The 15,670-nt window shown below is 38.8% G+C and overlaps 1 long non-coding RNA gene across 2 annotated transcripts in view; it reads right to left on the bottom strand.

The window, feature by feature from the left end:
- Positions 1 to 15,670, bottom strand: part of LOC306652777 — a 97,150-nt gene that overhangs the window by 35,362 nt on the left and 46,118 nt on the right. Inside the window, exon 1 of one of the 2 annotated variants that reach the window (XR_013761531.1) lies at positions 10,418 to 10,496. The exons of the other annotated variant lie outside the window; for it this stretch is intronic. This is a non-coding gene — a long non-coding RNA (uncharacterized lncRNA). Of the gene's footprint in view, positions 1 to 10,417; positions 10,497 to 15,670 lie in introns of those variants that run through there. 2 annotated transcript variants of the gene reach the window in all.

The raw sequence follows: 15,670 nt of genomic DNA, 5'->3' as shown, positions 1-15,670 counted from the left end.
CATAATGGGGGGGAGGGAAGGGTTAGTGTTAGGGTTAGAGTTAGGGTTAGGGAGGGGGGCAAGTATGGAGGAAGGAAGTACTGTATAGAGGGTAAAGAGGGGTGGGAGGGGTGGGGGGAAGGGAAAAAATAACAGAATGAATCAAACAACATTACTCTATGTAAATTTATGATTACACAGATAGTATGCCTTTACGCCATGTACAGAGAAACAACATGTATCTCATTTGTTTACAATAAAAAAGAAATGCTAGAAACTAATGTTCTGAGGGAAACAATCTGGGCTCTGATTTAGAACAGTTTCTGTATTCCAATCTGTGTCAATCATTGTAGGGTGGCTTTCAGGCCCACCCCCTATGCATCAAAATGGGTGGGGCGAACCCTACGGGGAAAAAAAGAAAAGAAAACTCTTTCTGAGGCTTGGCACCAGGCCAAGCTGCTTTTCTGTGTTAAAGTCACTTAGATTATGTGAGCAAGAGTGGAATTCTTTATTCTGACAAAATTTTGAACAGCACGTTTCTGAAAATCTTTGATTTAAAAAAAAATTTCTCTGTAAGAAAGCCATATGCAAAGAAGAGGGTTAATATGACACCTTATACATATAGCATGTCCTTGGCAGAAATACCGTTTCTTGTTAACTTTGCAACTGTCTTTGTTTGTATTTCTTTTTCCTACCTATGAATAGTCATGTAGATCTTACTTTTTCAAACTGGGATAATTTTTACTTACTCTACAGAAATGCTGGTTCTATAGCCAAGAAGGTATTCTGAAGGTTATATCAATAGGGAAATTCTAGATCTTTCCTGTTGCAAAGTAGGAAGTAAACTCACAAACCACAGGGGATGACACACTCTGGGACAAGAAGGATATGCACAATTAGAAGAATGTTGGCAAACTAAATCCCAGAAACCTTAGTGAGTTGCAAGTGAAGGTCATCCTAGCAACCTGGTCATTATCTCCTTCCAAATTCCAGTTCCCAAAGAATCTGATGGAGTCTAGAATGGATCAGAGCTCTTGGGATGCAGCACCCAACTCCTTCATTCAGTAATACTAGTATACAAGTTTGTCTAATATTCCAAATGCCTGGATAGTGTGTGTGTGTATTTAATACCAAGGAGGTCATTTAGGTTTCTGCGCCTTTGAAAGATTGGGCCAATGTCAAGAAAATATTAAAGAATCATAGCAGATTGCTATTGTTTGGGTTTTAAATGTCCTCCAAAGATCTGTATGTTAAAAGCTTGGTCCCCAGCTTGGTGCTAAGAAATTGGACCTAATAGATGGTTTTAGGTCATTGGAGAGTTGCCTTTCAAAGGGGTTTTAGGACCACACTTTCTTTGTTTCTTTGCTTCCTGGTCACCATAAGGTCAGTGTCTCGCTCTACTCAGGCATTCCCTCCATGAGGTACTTCCTCACCACAGGCCCCAAAGCATCAGGGCCTACCAACCACAGACTAAAGCCTCTGAAACTGAGCCAAAAACAAATGTTTCCTCTTTTTAGGTTGATTATCTTAAGTATTTTGTTACAGTAACAGAAAGTTAGCAGATCTTAGGAACATGGAAAGGCTGCAGCAAAGATGGAGATTTTTGTTGCCTTTGAATATAAGAGCTGTTGACACAAAGAAGTTCATGCCCTAAAAAAGATGATTAAAATCCATGTTATCTGTGAAAGACATAATATATGAATCCTCTCAGAACGGAGCCCAGTGTTGGAAGAGAATAATTCAGTACTTTGTAAGCACATGAACAAATGCAGAGTGAACTTGTCAAGCTAACAGGCCTCCAAAACCAGGACAAGTTCTAGAAAAAGGCAGAGGCAGCCCACATCTTTAGTTTTATCACAGAAGAAAGCACTAGAATCTCCTCCCAAAGAAAATCTCTCCCTCTTGGTATGTTATGCTCACCAGAGTGAAGAAAGTTAGATGGAGCTTTGTAAAGACCTGGTTGATTTTGTAGAGACCCTTAACGTGACTGAGAATATCCTAACAGTTTGGGGATTACCAAAGGTTTCCTAGAGGGTAATTACATGAAGAGTCAGCTGATAAGAATTTGTGACATCTTTCTTAAGCCCTTTTACTTGGCCTCTAAGATGTGGGAGATGGACATGCATATGTTCCCATACAGTGGAACCAGTTACCAAACTTCCAGACCCTGCGGACGAAGTCATGGCACTACTGAGGAGATGCTTAGAACTTTTCACCATTCAGCTGGAGCTTCTAAATGAGTAGGGTGATCCTCGGATGAGGTGGAAGAGAGAAGCAGCAGAGGCCAGGTGGAGCAATCTCTCCATATTTGAACTTGTTCAAGTCCAAATCTGTAATCATCCTCAATGGAGAAACAGGCTTAAAAGCCTTTTATATTCCTTCACCAAGTCAGAATTGATAGTGATGATAGTGTTTGTACATTTTTCCATGTACCAAGTTCTTGCATCAGGGAAGATAGCAGTCTGCTACTGTCCTCTTTCACTTGTCTAATGAAAGCAACTTTGTCATCCAGACACTCCTGAAAGTGAAAGATGTTTGGGACCCAGACTTTGTGTCCTTATACAGTGAAGTAAAGCATGAGAATAGAGGAATCTCTCCCAATTCTTGTGTTGCCTGGCCAAGAAGTTCACAGTGTTTTCATAGTGAGCCACAGAAAAGGCCTTGTTCATTGCCTTTCTGAACCATGTCATTTCCAAACCACAGGAGCAGCTGTTCAAATGCTGTAATTCATCGCTCAGTGCTTTATCCCAAACCATGTGCATTGATTGAAGAGTTGACGAGCCTGAGAGGCACTGTATGAGGCATTCAAAAGAGATGTTTTCAACTTGGACAGGTGTAGAGCAGATCTGCAGAGGTGAATGGCTGAGTGGATGGGTGTCCCCAGATGACAGCAGCCAAATATCCTTACTGCCCTGCAATGTTTTAACCTCATCTTCTATCCCAGCATTAATTCAGGCTTCCTCATTCTGGCCCCAAACCTGTCCATGGCCACTGTTGAACCTGGCAGAGGGGGTGGTAGAGAGAATCATAAGCTGACAGAGGTACTCTGGATGAGAGCAAGGACTTGATGAGTCAAACCCTGACATGTATTCCTCAGGTCATCGAAGTCAATGTACATCAGGTCTTAGGTGACTTTGAACCGGTGACACTAGCCGGTACACTTTGAATTACTGGAACTGGGCACTTGTCCCAGGGCCAATGTATCTGTTAAGCATGTTTTTGGATTTTGCTGTCTGTTTATATAATTGTTCTAAAAAACTGTCTAGTGTAAATGGAACTTGTAATGTCTATATTCTTTTAGGGGAAGTGGATCCTGTGAACCTTTAATGCAGTAATGTTGAAAGACAGTAGAATAAGAAGTAGGCAGTGATCAGCTTAATGCATCTAAAATCCAATCACTGTGGTTTAGTAGAGAAAGAAGATATATGCGGAGCTCTTAGATCCAAGTGGGTTTTTAAGTGTTCTTCACTTTCTATTATTAGAATATAAAACTTTGCAGAGGAACCTTAGATAGAAACCCAGGTGTTCTTTGTAAAAGGCAAAAATATCTAGTATAGAATCAATACAGCAAAGGATCCTGAGACAGGATGGAACCTGAGACAGGAGAGAATGGGGAAAAAGAGGACCTTATTAGAAGGGAAGACACAGGGGGAAAAAAGAAAGGTATGTCCATGGAGGCGGGTGAGCAAATGAATTCAGGCATTGCTTGAGCACTGGCAGAGAGGCAGAGCGTCTTGCTAGAAGACATACTGTCTGTTGAGTCATCCCTGGGCTCAGATCTTCCCTCTGTCCCTCTCTGGCCATGTGATGTTGGTCAAACTATTTAACTTCTTTAATCTCCTTTCCTTGTGAAGTGGGGTTTAAGAGTTCTCTGTATTTTCTTCAACATTGTTAGAAGGGTAAACTGAGATGAGTGATGTGAAAAATACTTTGTAAATACTTCGTGATGTGTAAATAATTTTTAATTTTTATTTTTATTTTGATTCATTGTACATAAATGGAGTATGACTGTGGTTTCTCTGGTTGTACACGAAGTAGAGTCATACCATGTACATAGGGTAATGATGTTTGTCTCATTTTATTATCTTTCCTTCTCCTGCCCACTCCCCACCACTCATTTCCCTCTATCCTTCTTCCATTCTTCCCTTACCTCCCCCTGCCCCCATTATTTATCATCAATCACTTATTAGAGAAATCATTTGGCCTTTGGTTTTTTGGGATTGGCTTTTTTCACTTGGCATGATATTCTCCATCTTCATCCATTTACCTGCAAATGTCATAATTCTATTCTTTGTGGCTGAATAATGTTCTGTTGTGTATATGTGCCACAGTTTCTTTATCCATTCATCTGTTGAAGGGCATCTAGGTTGGTTCCACAATCTGGCTATTGTGAATTGAGCTGCTATAAACATTGATGGGACTATGTCACTGTAGTATGCTGATTTTAAGTCCTTTGGGTATAGGCCAAGGAGTGGGATAGCTGGGTCATGTGTAAATAATTTATAGTTAACAGCCCTGGTACTGAGATATTTGTAATGAGACCATTTTTTTTTTACTAATTAATTCATTTAGCAAATTAAAAAAAAATAAGTAAACAGAAAATTTGGAAGGATACAGATTTTAACAGTTACAAACTTGACCTAATTTAATTTATGGAACATTCCACCAAAACAACAGGACAAAATTTACTGGTTTTCAGGGTATAAAGAAGAACACTTTCATGGCAAAACCTTAGTCTAATCCACAAAACTCTCAATAAAATTAAAAGGATTCTAATTATGCAAACTATATGCTCTGATCACAAGAGAATGCATTTAGAAAATGCAACTGTAATATCACTAGAGGTTCTATGAAAATTCAAAATACAGAAATAAAAAAAGATTACAACAACTTTCGGTCTACAAATTCATTGACATTGATAAAATAGACACATTTCCTTAAAGACTAGAAATATAAAATCTTACATGAGATTTTACAAGAGATAACCTGAACAGTCCTGTATCTATTAAAGAATTTGAATTGACTGAAATATTTCCATTAAGTATAGGCTCAAGTGGGTTTACTTTTTTTAAAGTTTATTTTTTTATTATAGTGCAAATTAAATCCAATGCATGACACATGGTAGGCAAGTGCTGTACCATTTAGCTTCATACCTAGCAGTTTTTAATTTGAGAGAAGTTCTCACTAAATTGCTGAGTTAGGCCTTGAACTTGCAATCCTCCTGTTCTTAGCCTCCAGGGTACCTGAGATTACAGATGTGCACCAATGTGCCTAGGTTTTCTTAACTATAGACCACATACCTCAAGAAGACATGTGCAAAACCTCTAAAAATTTTAACAAATTGATCTTGGAAATATAAAATATGGACAGTACATCTTGACCAAGTGAGAATTTTCCTAGGAATGTAAAAGATGGATCATTCTTTTTAAATCAATAATTTTCTAGTAGATGCAAAACAAAGCATTGGACACAATTTGATACAATTCGTAATGAAAACTCATCACACTAAAATTAAAAGAAAAGTTCTGGAAATTTTATCAAGTTCAATAAAGAAAAGTATATAAAACCAGACTCTGAAGGAAAAGAAAGCTGTGTCCAGCATCAACACAACTATCTATGTACAATATTCTACTAAAAAGCTCATACAAGGAAGAAATCACTCTAATGTTATATAGAATACAAGATGTACAGGAAGATCAACTGTATTCATTCAAGAAAGGAGGGAAAGTAAAGACATGGAAATTTTTTGTTAGCCACTTCAAACATAGAAATAAAACCTCAGTGGGAAACTAATCCATACTCATCAGAAGGAAAAAAAAAAAAAAAAAAAAACAAGTCTGGTGAAAAGGCAGAGAAACCAGATCGCTTTACATATGTTGGTGGGAATATAAAATTATACAGCACCTTTAAAAATACTTTGACACTTTCTTAAACAACTACACATGGGTCCCAGCAGTGGCTCACTTTGGCATCCATCCCAAGGAAATGGAAACAGCTCCACAAATATCCCAATATAAATATGCCACAGCTAGATTGATAAGCACCCTCCAAACTGGAAATATCTTCATGAACTTTTGATGTTGGTCAATGAAGGGCTGTTTGTTCATGCCACAGAGTACAACTGAGCAATAACATGGAAGAAACTACTGACAGACACAGCAACCTGCTTGGAGAATGTAGCTGGGTAAAAAGAGTCAATCCACAAAACTAACACAATGTGTAATTCATTAACACACATTATTGAATACCTGGCATTACAGGCATGCATCACTGTGCACAGATTTTAAAAATAATTTGAGGAAATAATACCAACTTACACAAAAGTCTTTGCAAGGGATACTTATGATATAAATCTAAATGTTGAATGATAATCTGCAGGTGAAGAGTCATATATGGAAAAGATGCAGAAGCATGCACACATGCCAGTACATGTAACTCTGGTGAATCTGACTAGGCTTAAACTGGAGCACACTGAGCCAACTTACCAATTGTGCCAGTACACTAGTGAGGCAAGATGGTTTACCATTAGGAGAAATGGAGTGAAGTATACATTTCTGATTTATTTCTTATAACTGCACATAAATTTTTACCTATTACAAAATAAAATACTTTTAAAAAACAAATAATATGGTTATCAAATGATTAAAAATATTGGAGTTTTAAGTCGAAGAAAAATATATTTTAAAAATAAAAATATAACATTACAACTTTGTTCTTTCATTTTATCTGTTTCCAAATTATTCCTTAATAATTAGAATATGTTTATTGATTAAAGATTAAAACAATCAAATGGACAAATTCTGTAGATAAAAATTATACAAAAAATTAAAAATTAATGTCACTGAAAAAATCACTTTAAATCAATTGCACTTCTATATTGTAAGAACAACAACCAAAAATAATATTTTTGGTTGTTCTGAGGATGAAATCCAGGGACACTCACAAACTCAGTTGCATTTAATTGTATTTTAAATTTTGCAGACTGGCTTTACTTCTGTTTACTTATCCTCCTGAGTAGCTGGGAATGCAGGCATGTCTTTTTGCACTCAGCAGAAATTGAACTTTAATATATCACCATTTACAACAGATATCAAAAAGTGTAAGTACTTATGAATAAATTTCACAACCCATCAAAGAAACATTAATATAAAAACCTGAGGGAGATTTAGAATGGTGTGGGCAATAAGGACAGGACGGCAAAGGAAGAAGCCAAAGGCAGGGCAGTGAGAGAACACAGAGCATATGCCAATAAGGCCAAATTTCTAGCTGACAAATGTGCCCATGGACATGAGCAGAGACCCAACAGAAAGACTAAAATAGATGTGTGGGCATGGGAATAGGAAGCAACAATAAATAAAAAAGACCCTGGAGTCAGAGGAGATAGAAAAAGGAGGAGGGCCCAAAACCTTTGAAAAGAACAAATCAGTATTTCCTATAGGAGTCCAGGCTGTGACTCTGGGACCCCTTCTCTTTAGAGGAATCTGTTACTTTACTACCTTTGCTATTGTAAAAAACATTCTGCTTGCTTGCTATCTTCCTGTTCTATTCAATGCAAAAAAAAAAAAAAAAAAAAAAAAAAACTAAACATTTTTGACCCAAATTACTCAGTGACTGGGTTTTGGAGAGCTTTGTTAGCATGTATGAGTTACTGGGTTAGATCCCAAGCACAATATACATTAAAAAATAAATAAATAAATAAAATGAAGATCTTAAAAATTAATTCAAGACATATACCTGGAAAACTGTGCACATAAAACAAAACTAAATTTAAATGACCTAAATAAATTGAGTGATATGTCATGGTCATATATGAAAAGATTCAATATTTTTTAAAATCTCCATTATTCCTCACACTGAGTTATTAATTTATTGTATCTGTAAACATAACCCCAGCAAGTCTTGTGGAAAAGCTGAATCTAAAATGGAGTAAAAGGGTGGAGTATAGAAGAGTCAAACCAGCAGAAAGAAGTTGGGGGAACAGCACTACCCAGTTCCAAGCTTATTGCAGAGCTCAGCAAACATCACAGTGTATAAGGAAAATGAGACCAGGTGAAGACACAGGACACAAGCAAACTCACACCTAAGTGGTCAAGCAAGTTTTGACAAACATGCCATGTCAATGGGAAAAGGAGAATCTTTTCCACAAATGGTGCAGAAAAATTTTGTGACCATATGTAAAAAAATAAATAAATAAATAATTTTAAGCTCTGCTTAAACACTATAAGCAATTAAGGGGGAATGATCATAGATCTAAATGTAAGTGAAAAAACATAAAATCTTCTGAAACAAGAGATAAAAATCATCATGACCTGAGTTTTGGCTGACTTCTTATGTAAAATACAAAGTACTAAAGAAAAGGAGAACTGGATATACCTCAGAGGTACAACACTTACCTAGCATGCTTAAGACCTTGAGCTCAATTCCCAGTACAAGAAAAAGACACTAACAATAAATGAAAGGACCGATTATGCACATGGACTGGTGAAAATTTGGAACAGTTGTAACTTTGTACATGCTGTTGGGAATTTAATGTCGTTATCTCTTTGGAAAGAGTTTGGCAGATTCTTAAAGTGTATACCTATGTCATGGTCAACAAATTCCACTTCTGGGCATCAACCAAGAGTAATTCAAATACAGATCAGCATGTATGTTCTGCATGTACAGCAGAGGTAAATAAGTGAATGGATACATGGATTAAAATATACACAAAGAAATAATCAGTACTAAAAGGAAGAAAACAATACACAGAAGATGTGAAAGTCAAAATTCTACTATAAGATAGACAAGAACATGAAAAATGTATGATTGTATAATGTATTAAAATTTCATAGTGAGAAAAGCACAGCAGCAGTTTCTTGTAAACAAGGAGGTAATGAAGAGGAAGCAAGGAACTTCTGGGGGGAATGGATATATTTATTATCCTGGAAGTGCTGAAGGTTCCTTAAGACACAACCTAAATGCATGCAAGTTTTTATAAATCAATTATACCACAGTAAAGTATATGGAAAAACCCAACAAGTCATATATTAAAAGTTTAAATTTAGTTTTTTTTTTTTTTTTTTGGGTGGGGTGCTGGGGATCAAACCCAGGGCCTTGTGCTTACAAAGCAAGCACTCTATCAACTGAGCTCTCTCTCCAGCCCCAAAAGTTTAAATTTAGAAACAATTGGGCCAAGAAATTAAGACTTGAGTAGGAAGATAACCTCAAGAACAAAACAAACATTTCTAAATAACAAATGATATCTATATACAAACAAGCCACTGTGAGCAATAGAACATGTTAAAATGTAATAATAAAGAGCAGCATTGTCAAGACAGATCCTGGAACAACAGAGTTTCTTCTAAGGTACCACAAGTTCAAAGCTATTTTATTGTAAAAGCCAAATGTTATTTGCCTTTTTCATTCTGGTTCTCCCAAGAGTGTATAGTTGACCAGGCTGAGGAGATAGCTCAGCTGATAGAGTGCTTGTCTTGCAAGCACAAGGCCCTGAGTTTGATCCCCAGTACCACAAGAAAAAAAAAAAAAGTGTATAGTTGAATTTCCCACAGGTTATGTGGCAAAAGATGAACTTAAAATATAGAAAGAGGGGAATCCAGCTGTATTCTAATTTTAATATTTGCAGAACTTTACAATAATACTATTCTTTCCACTGATTTCTTTGGTGATCAATACATATTTTACAAAAAATACTATGTATGTTAACACATAATATGTACACATTATTTTGTGTGAATATAGTGTTTTTCAAATTCTCAGTTTTAATTCACAACAGGGCAAATATTGATAGAAAGCCTAATATAAATGAAAACTCATTTGATTTTTTAGTATTGGAGAAGAGTTATTAATTCACCATCAAAAACCTCTCAGGCAGTCCCCTTGAGGGGAACAACTTCCCTGTTAATGTCTGGCCAGACACCCTATGGGAGGGTCTCCACATTCTGGAAGAAAGACCTTCCACATGTTGACTGCAGGTGTGGCTGCTATATACCATGCCTGGGACATAAAAAGCTCAGCACAGATTTTCAGACTCAACCTTTAGAATCATGCACAGCATCTTATAATGAATGCTGCACAAACCAACATATGAAATGCATTGTTTGTATCTTGGATGTTTTCAACTCATTTTTGTATGTGTTCATTTCTAAAGTGTTTTATATGAATATTATTCTACAACAGTTTGGAATTGTTTAAAGATTGTGCTTCAACATGGAACCATGGAGAAACACTGAACTACATATCTATCTTTTATTTTCCTTTTTTTTTTTTTTTTTTTTTTTGTGGTGATGGGGATTGTACATATCTTTCAATAATAGCAATTGGTATGTTCCCTAAAGAAAAATGTTAAGAGTGGAAATTATCTCTACTTCATTAACAACAATGAAGAGGACTGCCTCCCTCTTTATGCTATTTCTAATAAAAAATATCAATGCAATCACACAATGTGAATTGGCAGTGGCAAAGAGAATCATGCATACTCTCTTCAGTGAAGAAATTTTCCATGGTTTCAGATGGATTGAATAATTACATATAATTATTGTGAGAAACTGGATCAGGAGTTAGAATTTTGGAGTGCTAATCTTCTCTGGGACCTCTGGTGTAAAATTAACTTTGGTTTCTCCTAATGTCTGAGTGCCATCGTGTCATTGTCTCAACAAAGTGTGATGGAAAATCATACTTTTTCCATGGTTTCAGATGGATTGATTTCATTTCATCTTTGCTATGTCCTGGAAATTAGAAAAAATGATGAATACTTACCAAAATGATATTTTAAGCAAAAAATTTCATCACAGCAAAATAAGTCAAATGGGAAGGAAAGAAGGACAAGACCCACTGAATGACGTGGAAAGCAAATCTCACAGGGTGCTTTAGGTGAAAGACTTGACTTCCTACATCCATCTCATTTCTCAAACAGGTTTATTCTTGATTTGGATCAGCTGCATATCCATTAAAAATGATGAGGATCATCCTACAAAGGGGCCCATGACTAGCATAAGCCCTGAGTTTCACCCTTGATTTTCTGCTAATTAATTGCAAGGCTGCCAGTCATGGTGGCACACGCCTGTAATCCCAGCAGCTTGAGAGGCTAAGGCAGAATGGAAAGTTCAAAGTCAGTCTCAGCAACTTAATGAAGGCTTAAGAAACACAACAAGACCTCATCTCTATGTAAAATATAAAAAAGGCCTGGGGATGTGGCTTAGTTGTTAAGCACCTCTGAGTTCAATCACTGGTACCAAAAAACAAGCACAAACATGCATACGAACTAATTGCCATACCATCAGAAAATTGCTCAATTTCTCAGTACTTCCATTTGTTCACACATAATATGCAGGAAACATTTTCTTCACTTTTTTTGAGTGAAAGAGTGATGACAAAACCAGACCTGGTTTTGAATTAAAATTACAAAAAACATTATGTCAGAGTCCAGTGCCTGTGGAACGGGTCAATTCCCTTCCTCTCTCTTAGCCTTTCTCCAGGAAGTCAAATTGACCAATAAATAACTGCACTAAGAGTCTAACTAATCCCTCCTGAAACGTAATAGATGTCTGTGAGAGAAGCTGTTTCTTCTTTTCTCTTCTGTGAGCACACTTTATGTTAGAGACAGGGCACGAGGCCTTCAGTCACATAGATTAGATATTTTAAAAAAAAGAAGAAAAAGCTCCAATTATAGGATGGGTCTAAGATGACATCAAATAACAAATAATTATTGTGAGAAACTGTGAATCAGGGGTTAGAATTTTGGAGTGCTAATCTTCTCTGGGACCTCTGGCGTAAAATTAACTTTGGTTTCTCCTAATGTCTGAGTGCCATCTTGTCATTGTCTCAACAATGTGTGATGGAAAATTATACTTCTACAAGATTGCTCCCAAAGAAAAACAGAGAGACTTGCACTTTGTAGAAGGGAGGGAAAACTAGTCAAGCACTAACCTCCCAGTAAATCTTTTCTTAATAACAATGCGCCCTGAAGGAAAGGGGCGGATACTGAATGCATTGCTCTGGACTTTGACCTTCCCCCAGTGCAAAATAGTCCTAAATGGAGGAAAAGAAAATTATCATAACTCTGGGAAACAGTGGATTTCAGAGAAAGAAAAGCAATGGGCAAGATTTGAGTACTCTTCCCTCAAGATCTGAACTCCTATCTCCCCAGATAATAATAAATTTTAACCTTTTTACAACTACCTTCCTAAGTTAAAAGTTTAACTAGAAAAATTAATTCCTCGACTGTGCAATCTGCACATCCATAATCTCCAATACTATAAAACCCAGATTTCTTCTGTAACCCGCAGGCCATCTTCATACTCAGAAAATGGGCCCTCCTGTGCCTGATTGACTTTGCTTAAAAATAAAGCAAACCTTGCTGATCTGAGGTTTGAGTCCCATCTCCTGTGTCTGTCATTTGTGGGCCATGAGCTTACAATCAACATCCCTGTGCTTTCACAAGTTCACCAAATAAGAAATGGCTGCAACACAGTATAAACCACGTTTCCCAGAGTTCCTTCCCTGAGACGGTATAGCTTTCATTCATCAGGCTCAAGAGGGATCCAGAAATACAGAGTTTCAGCATGGCTTACCTCACTCAGGTATTGTCCAGAAGGTCTGTGGACAGTGACAAAGCTCAACCACAGCATAGTTTGAGAGCAAAAAGTCACAGAGAGCAAGGGTGGCCTGAAGTTCACAGTACTTTATCGATCCTGTCGAGGAAGAGCTCTTTGGCACAAGTTCTGCTGTCCTACAGCAGACCTCTCGCCCTGAAGCTGAAAAAAATCGCTCTGTCCACGTGAACACTGAAAGCCTGCAGTCCCTCAAGCAGCACTGAAGTCACAGAAGGAGCCATCACCACCCCCGCAGCGCCACTCGGACCCGTGCTGGCAGCGCCCCCTGGCGACGCCACCAGGTAGAGCCACTGCCCCAGTATAGTGTGCGTGCATAACCTCCCTCCAGGGAAATCACTGGCACTCTGGGGATCAAGAGTGGGGCCTTGCCGTGCCTGCTGGTGCCTGCTGAACCCGGGACAGCCCAGGTGGAAGGGTGCTTTTGTGAAATTCCAGCAGTGTCTGAGTTAAACCCAGCCAATGTCAGGGTCCCAAAGGATTGAATGGTGGCCCAGTGGCCCCCAGTGTACTTTTATTTTTTTGTCCCTTGGGGTCAAAGATCTTGGTAAAATAGAATAAACTCTGGTGGGTGTGTTGGTTGGGGTAAATTCACCACCAGTGGTTTGGAGGGAGCTTACAGTAAGATGAATGCTTCATTTTTAAATGGAAAATGTAACAATGGAAATCACTTTGTTTTGCTTCCTAGCTTGTACATGTTAGAGTTCAGGTACTCCATGATGGCGAGGCAGGTTACTGTAAGGGACAGTTTTATGATTCGCTGACAGCTCCCAGAGATGCTCCGAAGACACGAGATCTCACACAAGGGACTTTTATTCAAGGGGGCAAGAAGGGGCAAAAAGGGGCAAGATGGCATGTGGCCAGGAAAGAGGCGAAAGAAAAAAGGTGGCACGTGGCTTCTCCCAGATATTGGAATCTCGTGGGCTGGAGGGAACCAATAGTATGTTAGGACATAACATGGGAAGCGGCGGCATAAGCCCAAAATTCTAGTAAGGAAGAGGTGGGCGGAGTGCAGATTGACAGGTGATGGGGACGGGCAAAAAGGGGCTTTACCTTACATTCCCCAATTTTTTGTTTATAAAAAATTTTTTTCTGGGTACATAGATGAAGGTCCATCTTCTGTAATTGCTTCCTGCTGAGTGTGGTTGTAGAGCTGATTCAGGGGAGAGATATCATCATGGCAAGAAGAGTCAGGGTCTGATAGTTCCTCTGGGGGCACACCTGTAGCTGGGATTTCTGTAGGATCCTGATATTTTCTGTAATACAAGCTAATTAGTTGACATGGAAGTAAAAGATAGAGGGCTTCCCTTTTTCAGCTGGCATTCTATTGGAAAAAATTCAGTGTTTAGAAAAATTACAAACAGGAATCTGGTCCTCATGGCTGGGTGTGGTTTTCTGATATTTCAGTTGTCTGGTTCTCAATTTCTGGAATGGGAGAAAGGGTGGTGGGTTTCATGATCTTCAGTCTGAGATGGAGAGGTCCCACGGAGTGGCTGAGTATCCATTGGAAGAAGGCTGTGGAATAGGAGCTGGAGAGGGGTTAGTGGACTGAGAATAGAGCTTGACCCGAGAAATGTGCAACCATCCTGGTAAATTTTGTACCTTGACAGCTGTTGGCATGGCCAGGATTACTGAACGGGGTCCCTGCCACTTGGGAGATAGAGGGATTGTAGCTTCCTGAGGAGGAGAAATAAGAACTTGGTCTCCTATATGAAGAGGTTGGGTAAGGAAGCCAGATAAAGGTTTAGGTAGGGTGGAGTCTTCATAACCCCATAGAAATGCTCGAATGTGATTTAGGAGAGGAATGGATATTTGAGAAAGGAGAAGGGAAGGAAGGGGCACTATCCCAGGGGGCAGGATGTGATGACCGTACATTAACTCAAAAGGGGAAATATTAGTTAGTTTCTTTGGGAGTGAACGAAGACGCAGTAGAGCAAGGGGCAGGAGTTTAACCCAGTCGAGGTGAAGTTCCAAAGAGAGCTTGGTTAAAACATTTTTAAGAGTTCGGTTTCTACTTTGCCTGATGGCTTTGGGTGAAAAGGAATGTGGAAATGCCAAGGGACCCCGAAAACCTTGACAAGTTGTTGGGTGACTTGGGAAATGAGTTCAGGTCCATTATCTGACTGGAAGGAAGTAGGCACTCCAAAGTGAGGAATAATTTCATGAAGGATGAAGGTAGAGACAGTTATTGCCCTTTAGTTAGAGGTGGGGATGGCTTCAATCCATCCTGAGAAGGTGTCTATTATAACTAATAGTTATTCAAATTTCTTACTGTGGGCATGTGAGTGAAATCAAGTTGCCAGTCTAACCCTGGAAGGGTGCCATGGGCTTGGTGAGTTGGAAAAATGGGGGGCCTGACAGCTGTAGGATTTGTTCACATGCAGACTTCACATGAGGAGGAGAGTTCCTTTAGAAATGAGATATCAGAGTAGGACAGTTGTAGATGAGCTTTAGCAAATTGTAAGAGTGAAGAAATGTTGGGGTGAAACAGACGATGGAGATAGGAAAGTATTTCCCTGTTGGGGGGTGGTGGGGGCAAAGGATCATGGACAGTCATAATAGGGGCTGGCATGGATGAGAGGGCAGCCCTCTTAGCTTCCTTATCTGCCTTGTTATTACCTGAAGAGATGAATGATTGATTTGTTTCATGGGCTCTGCAATATACAAGGCCTATAGTTGCTGGGAGGCTAACAGCCTCAAGGAGTTTTAGAATGTAACTAGAGTTGGTGATGGAGTTTCCTTTTGTAGTAAGAAGGCCTCTCTCTTTCCAGATAGCAGCATGAGAGAGGATAATGTGAAAAGCCTATTTAGAGTCGGTGTAGACTGTGAGGGATTGTCCTTTTGCGAGGGTGAATGCACGGGTAAGGGCAATTAGTTCTGTCTGTTGGTTGGTGGTGTTGTTGGGTAGTGGTCCTGACTCCATTACCTTCTAAAGAGAGACAATGGCATATCCAGCTCGGCATATCCCTTTATGGAGAAAAGAGCTTCCATCAGTAAACCATATGAAGGTAGGGTTGCCTAGAGCTCCTTCCTGGATGTTAGAGGGGCAGGGAAGTAACTGCTCCAGGGTCTCAAGGCAGCTG

This window comes from Sciurus vulgaris (assembly GCF_902686455.1).
Source record: "Sciurus vulgaris genome assembly, contig: HiC_scaffold_579_arrow_ctg1, whole genome shotgun sequence".
Classification (NCBI taxonomy): domain Eukaryota; kingdom Metazoa; phylum Chordata; class Mammalia; order Rodentia; family Sciuridae; genus Sciurus; species Sciurus vulgaris.
Note: the sequence above shows the minus strand (reverse complement) of the source record. Positions and strands in the feature narration are given on the sequence as shown.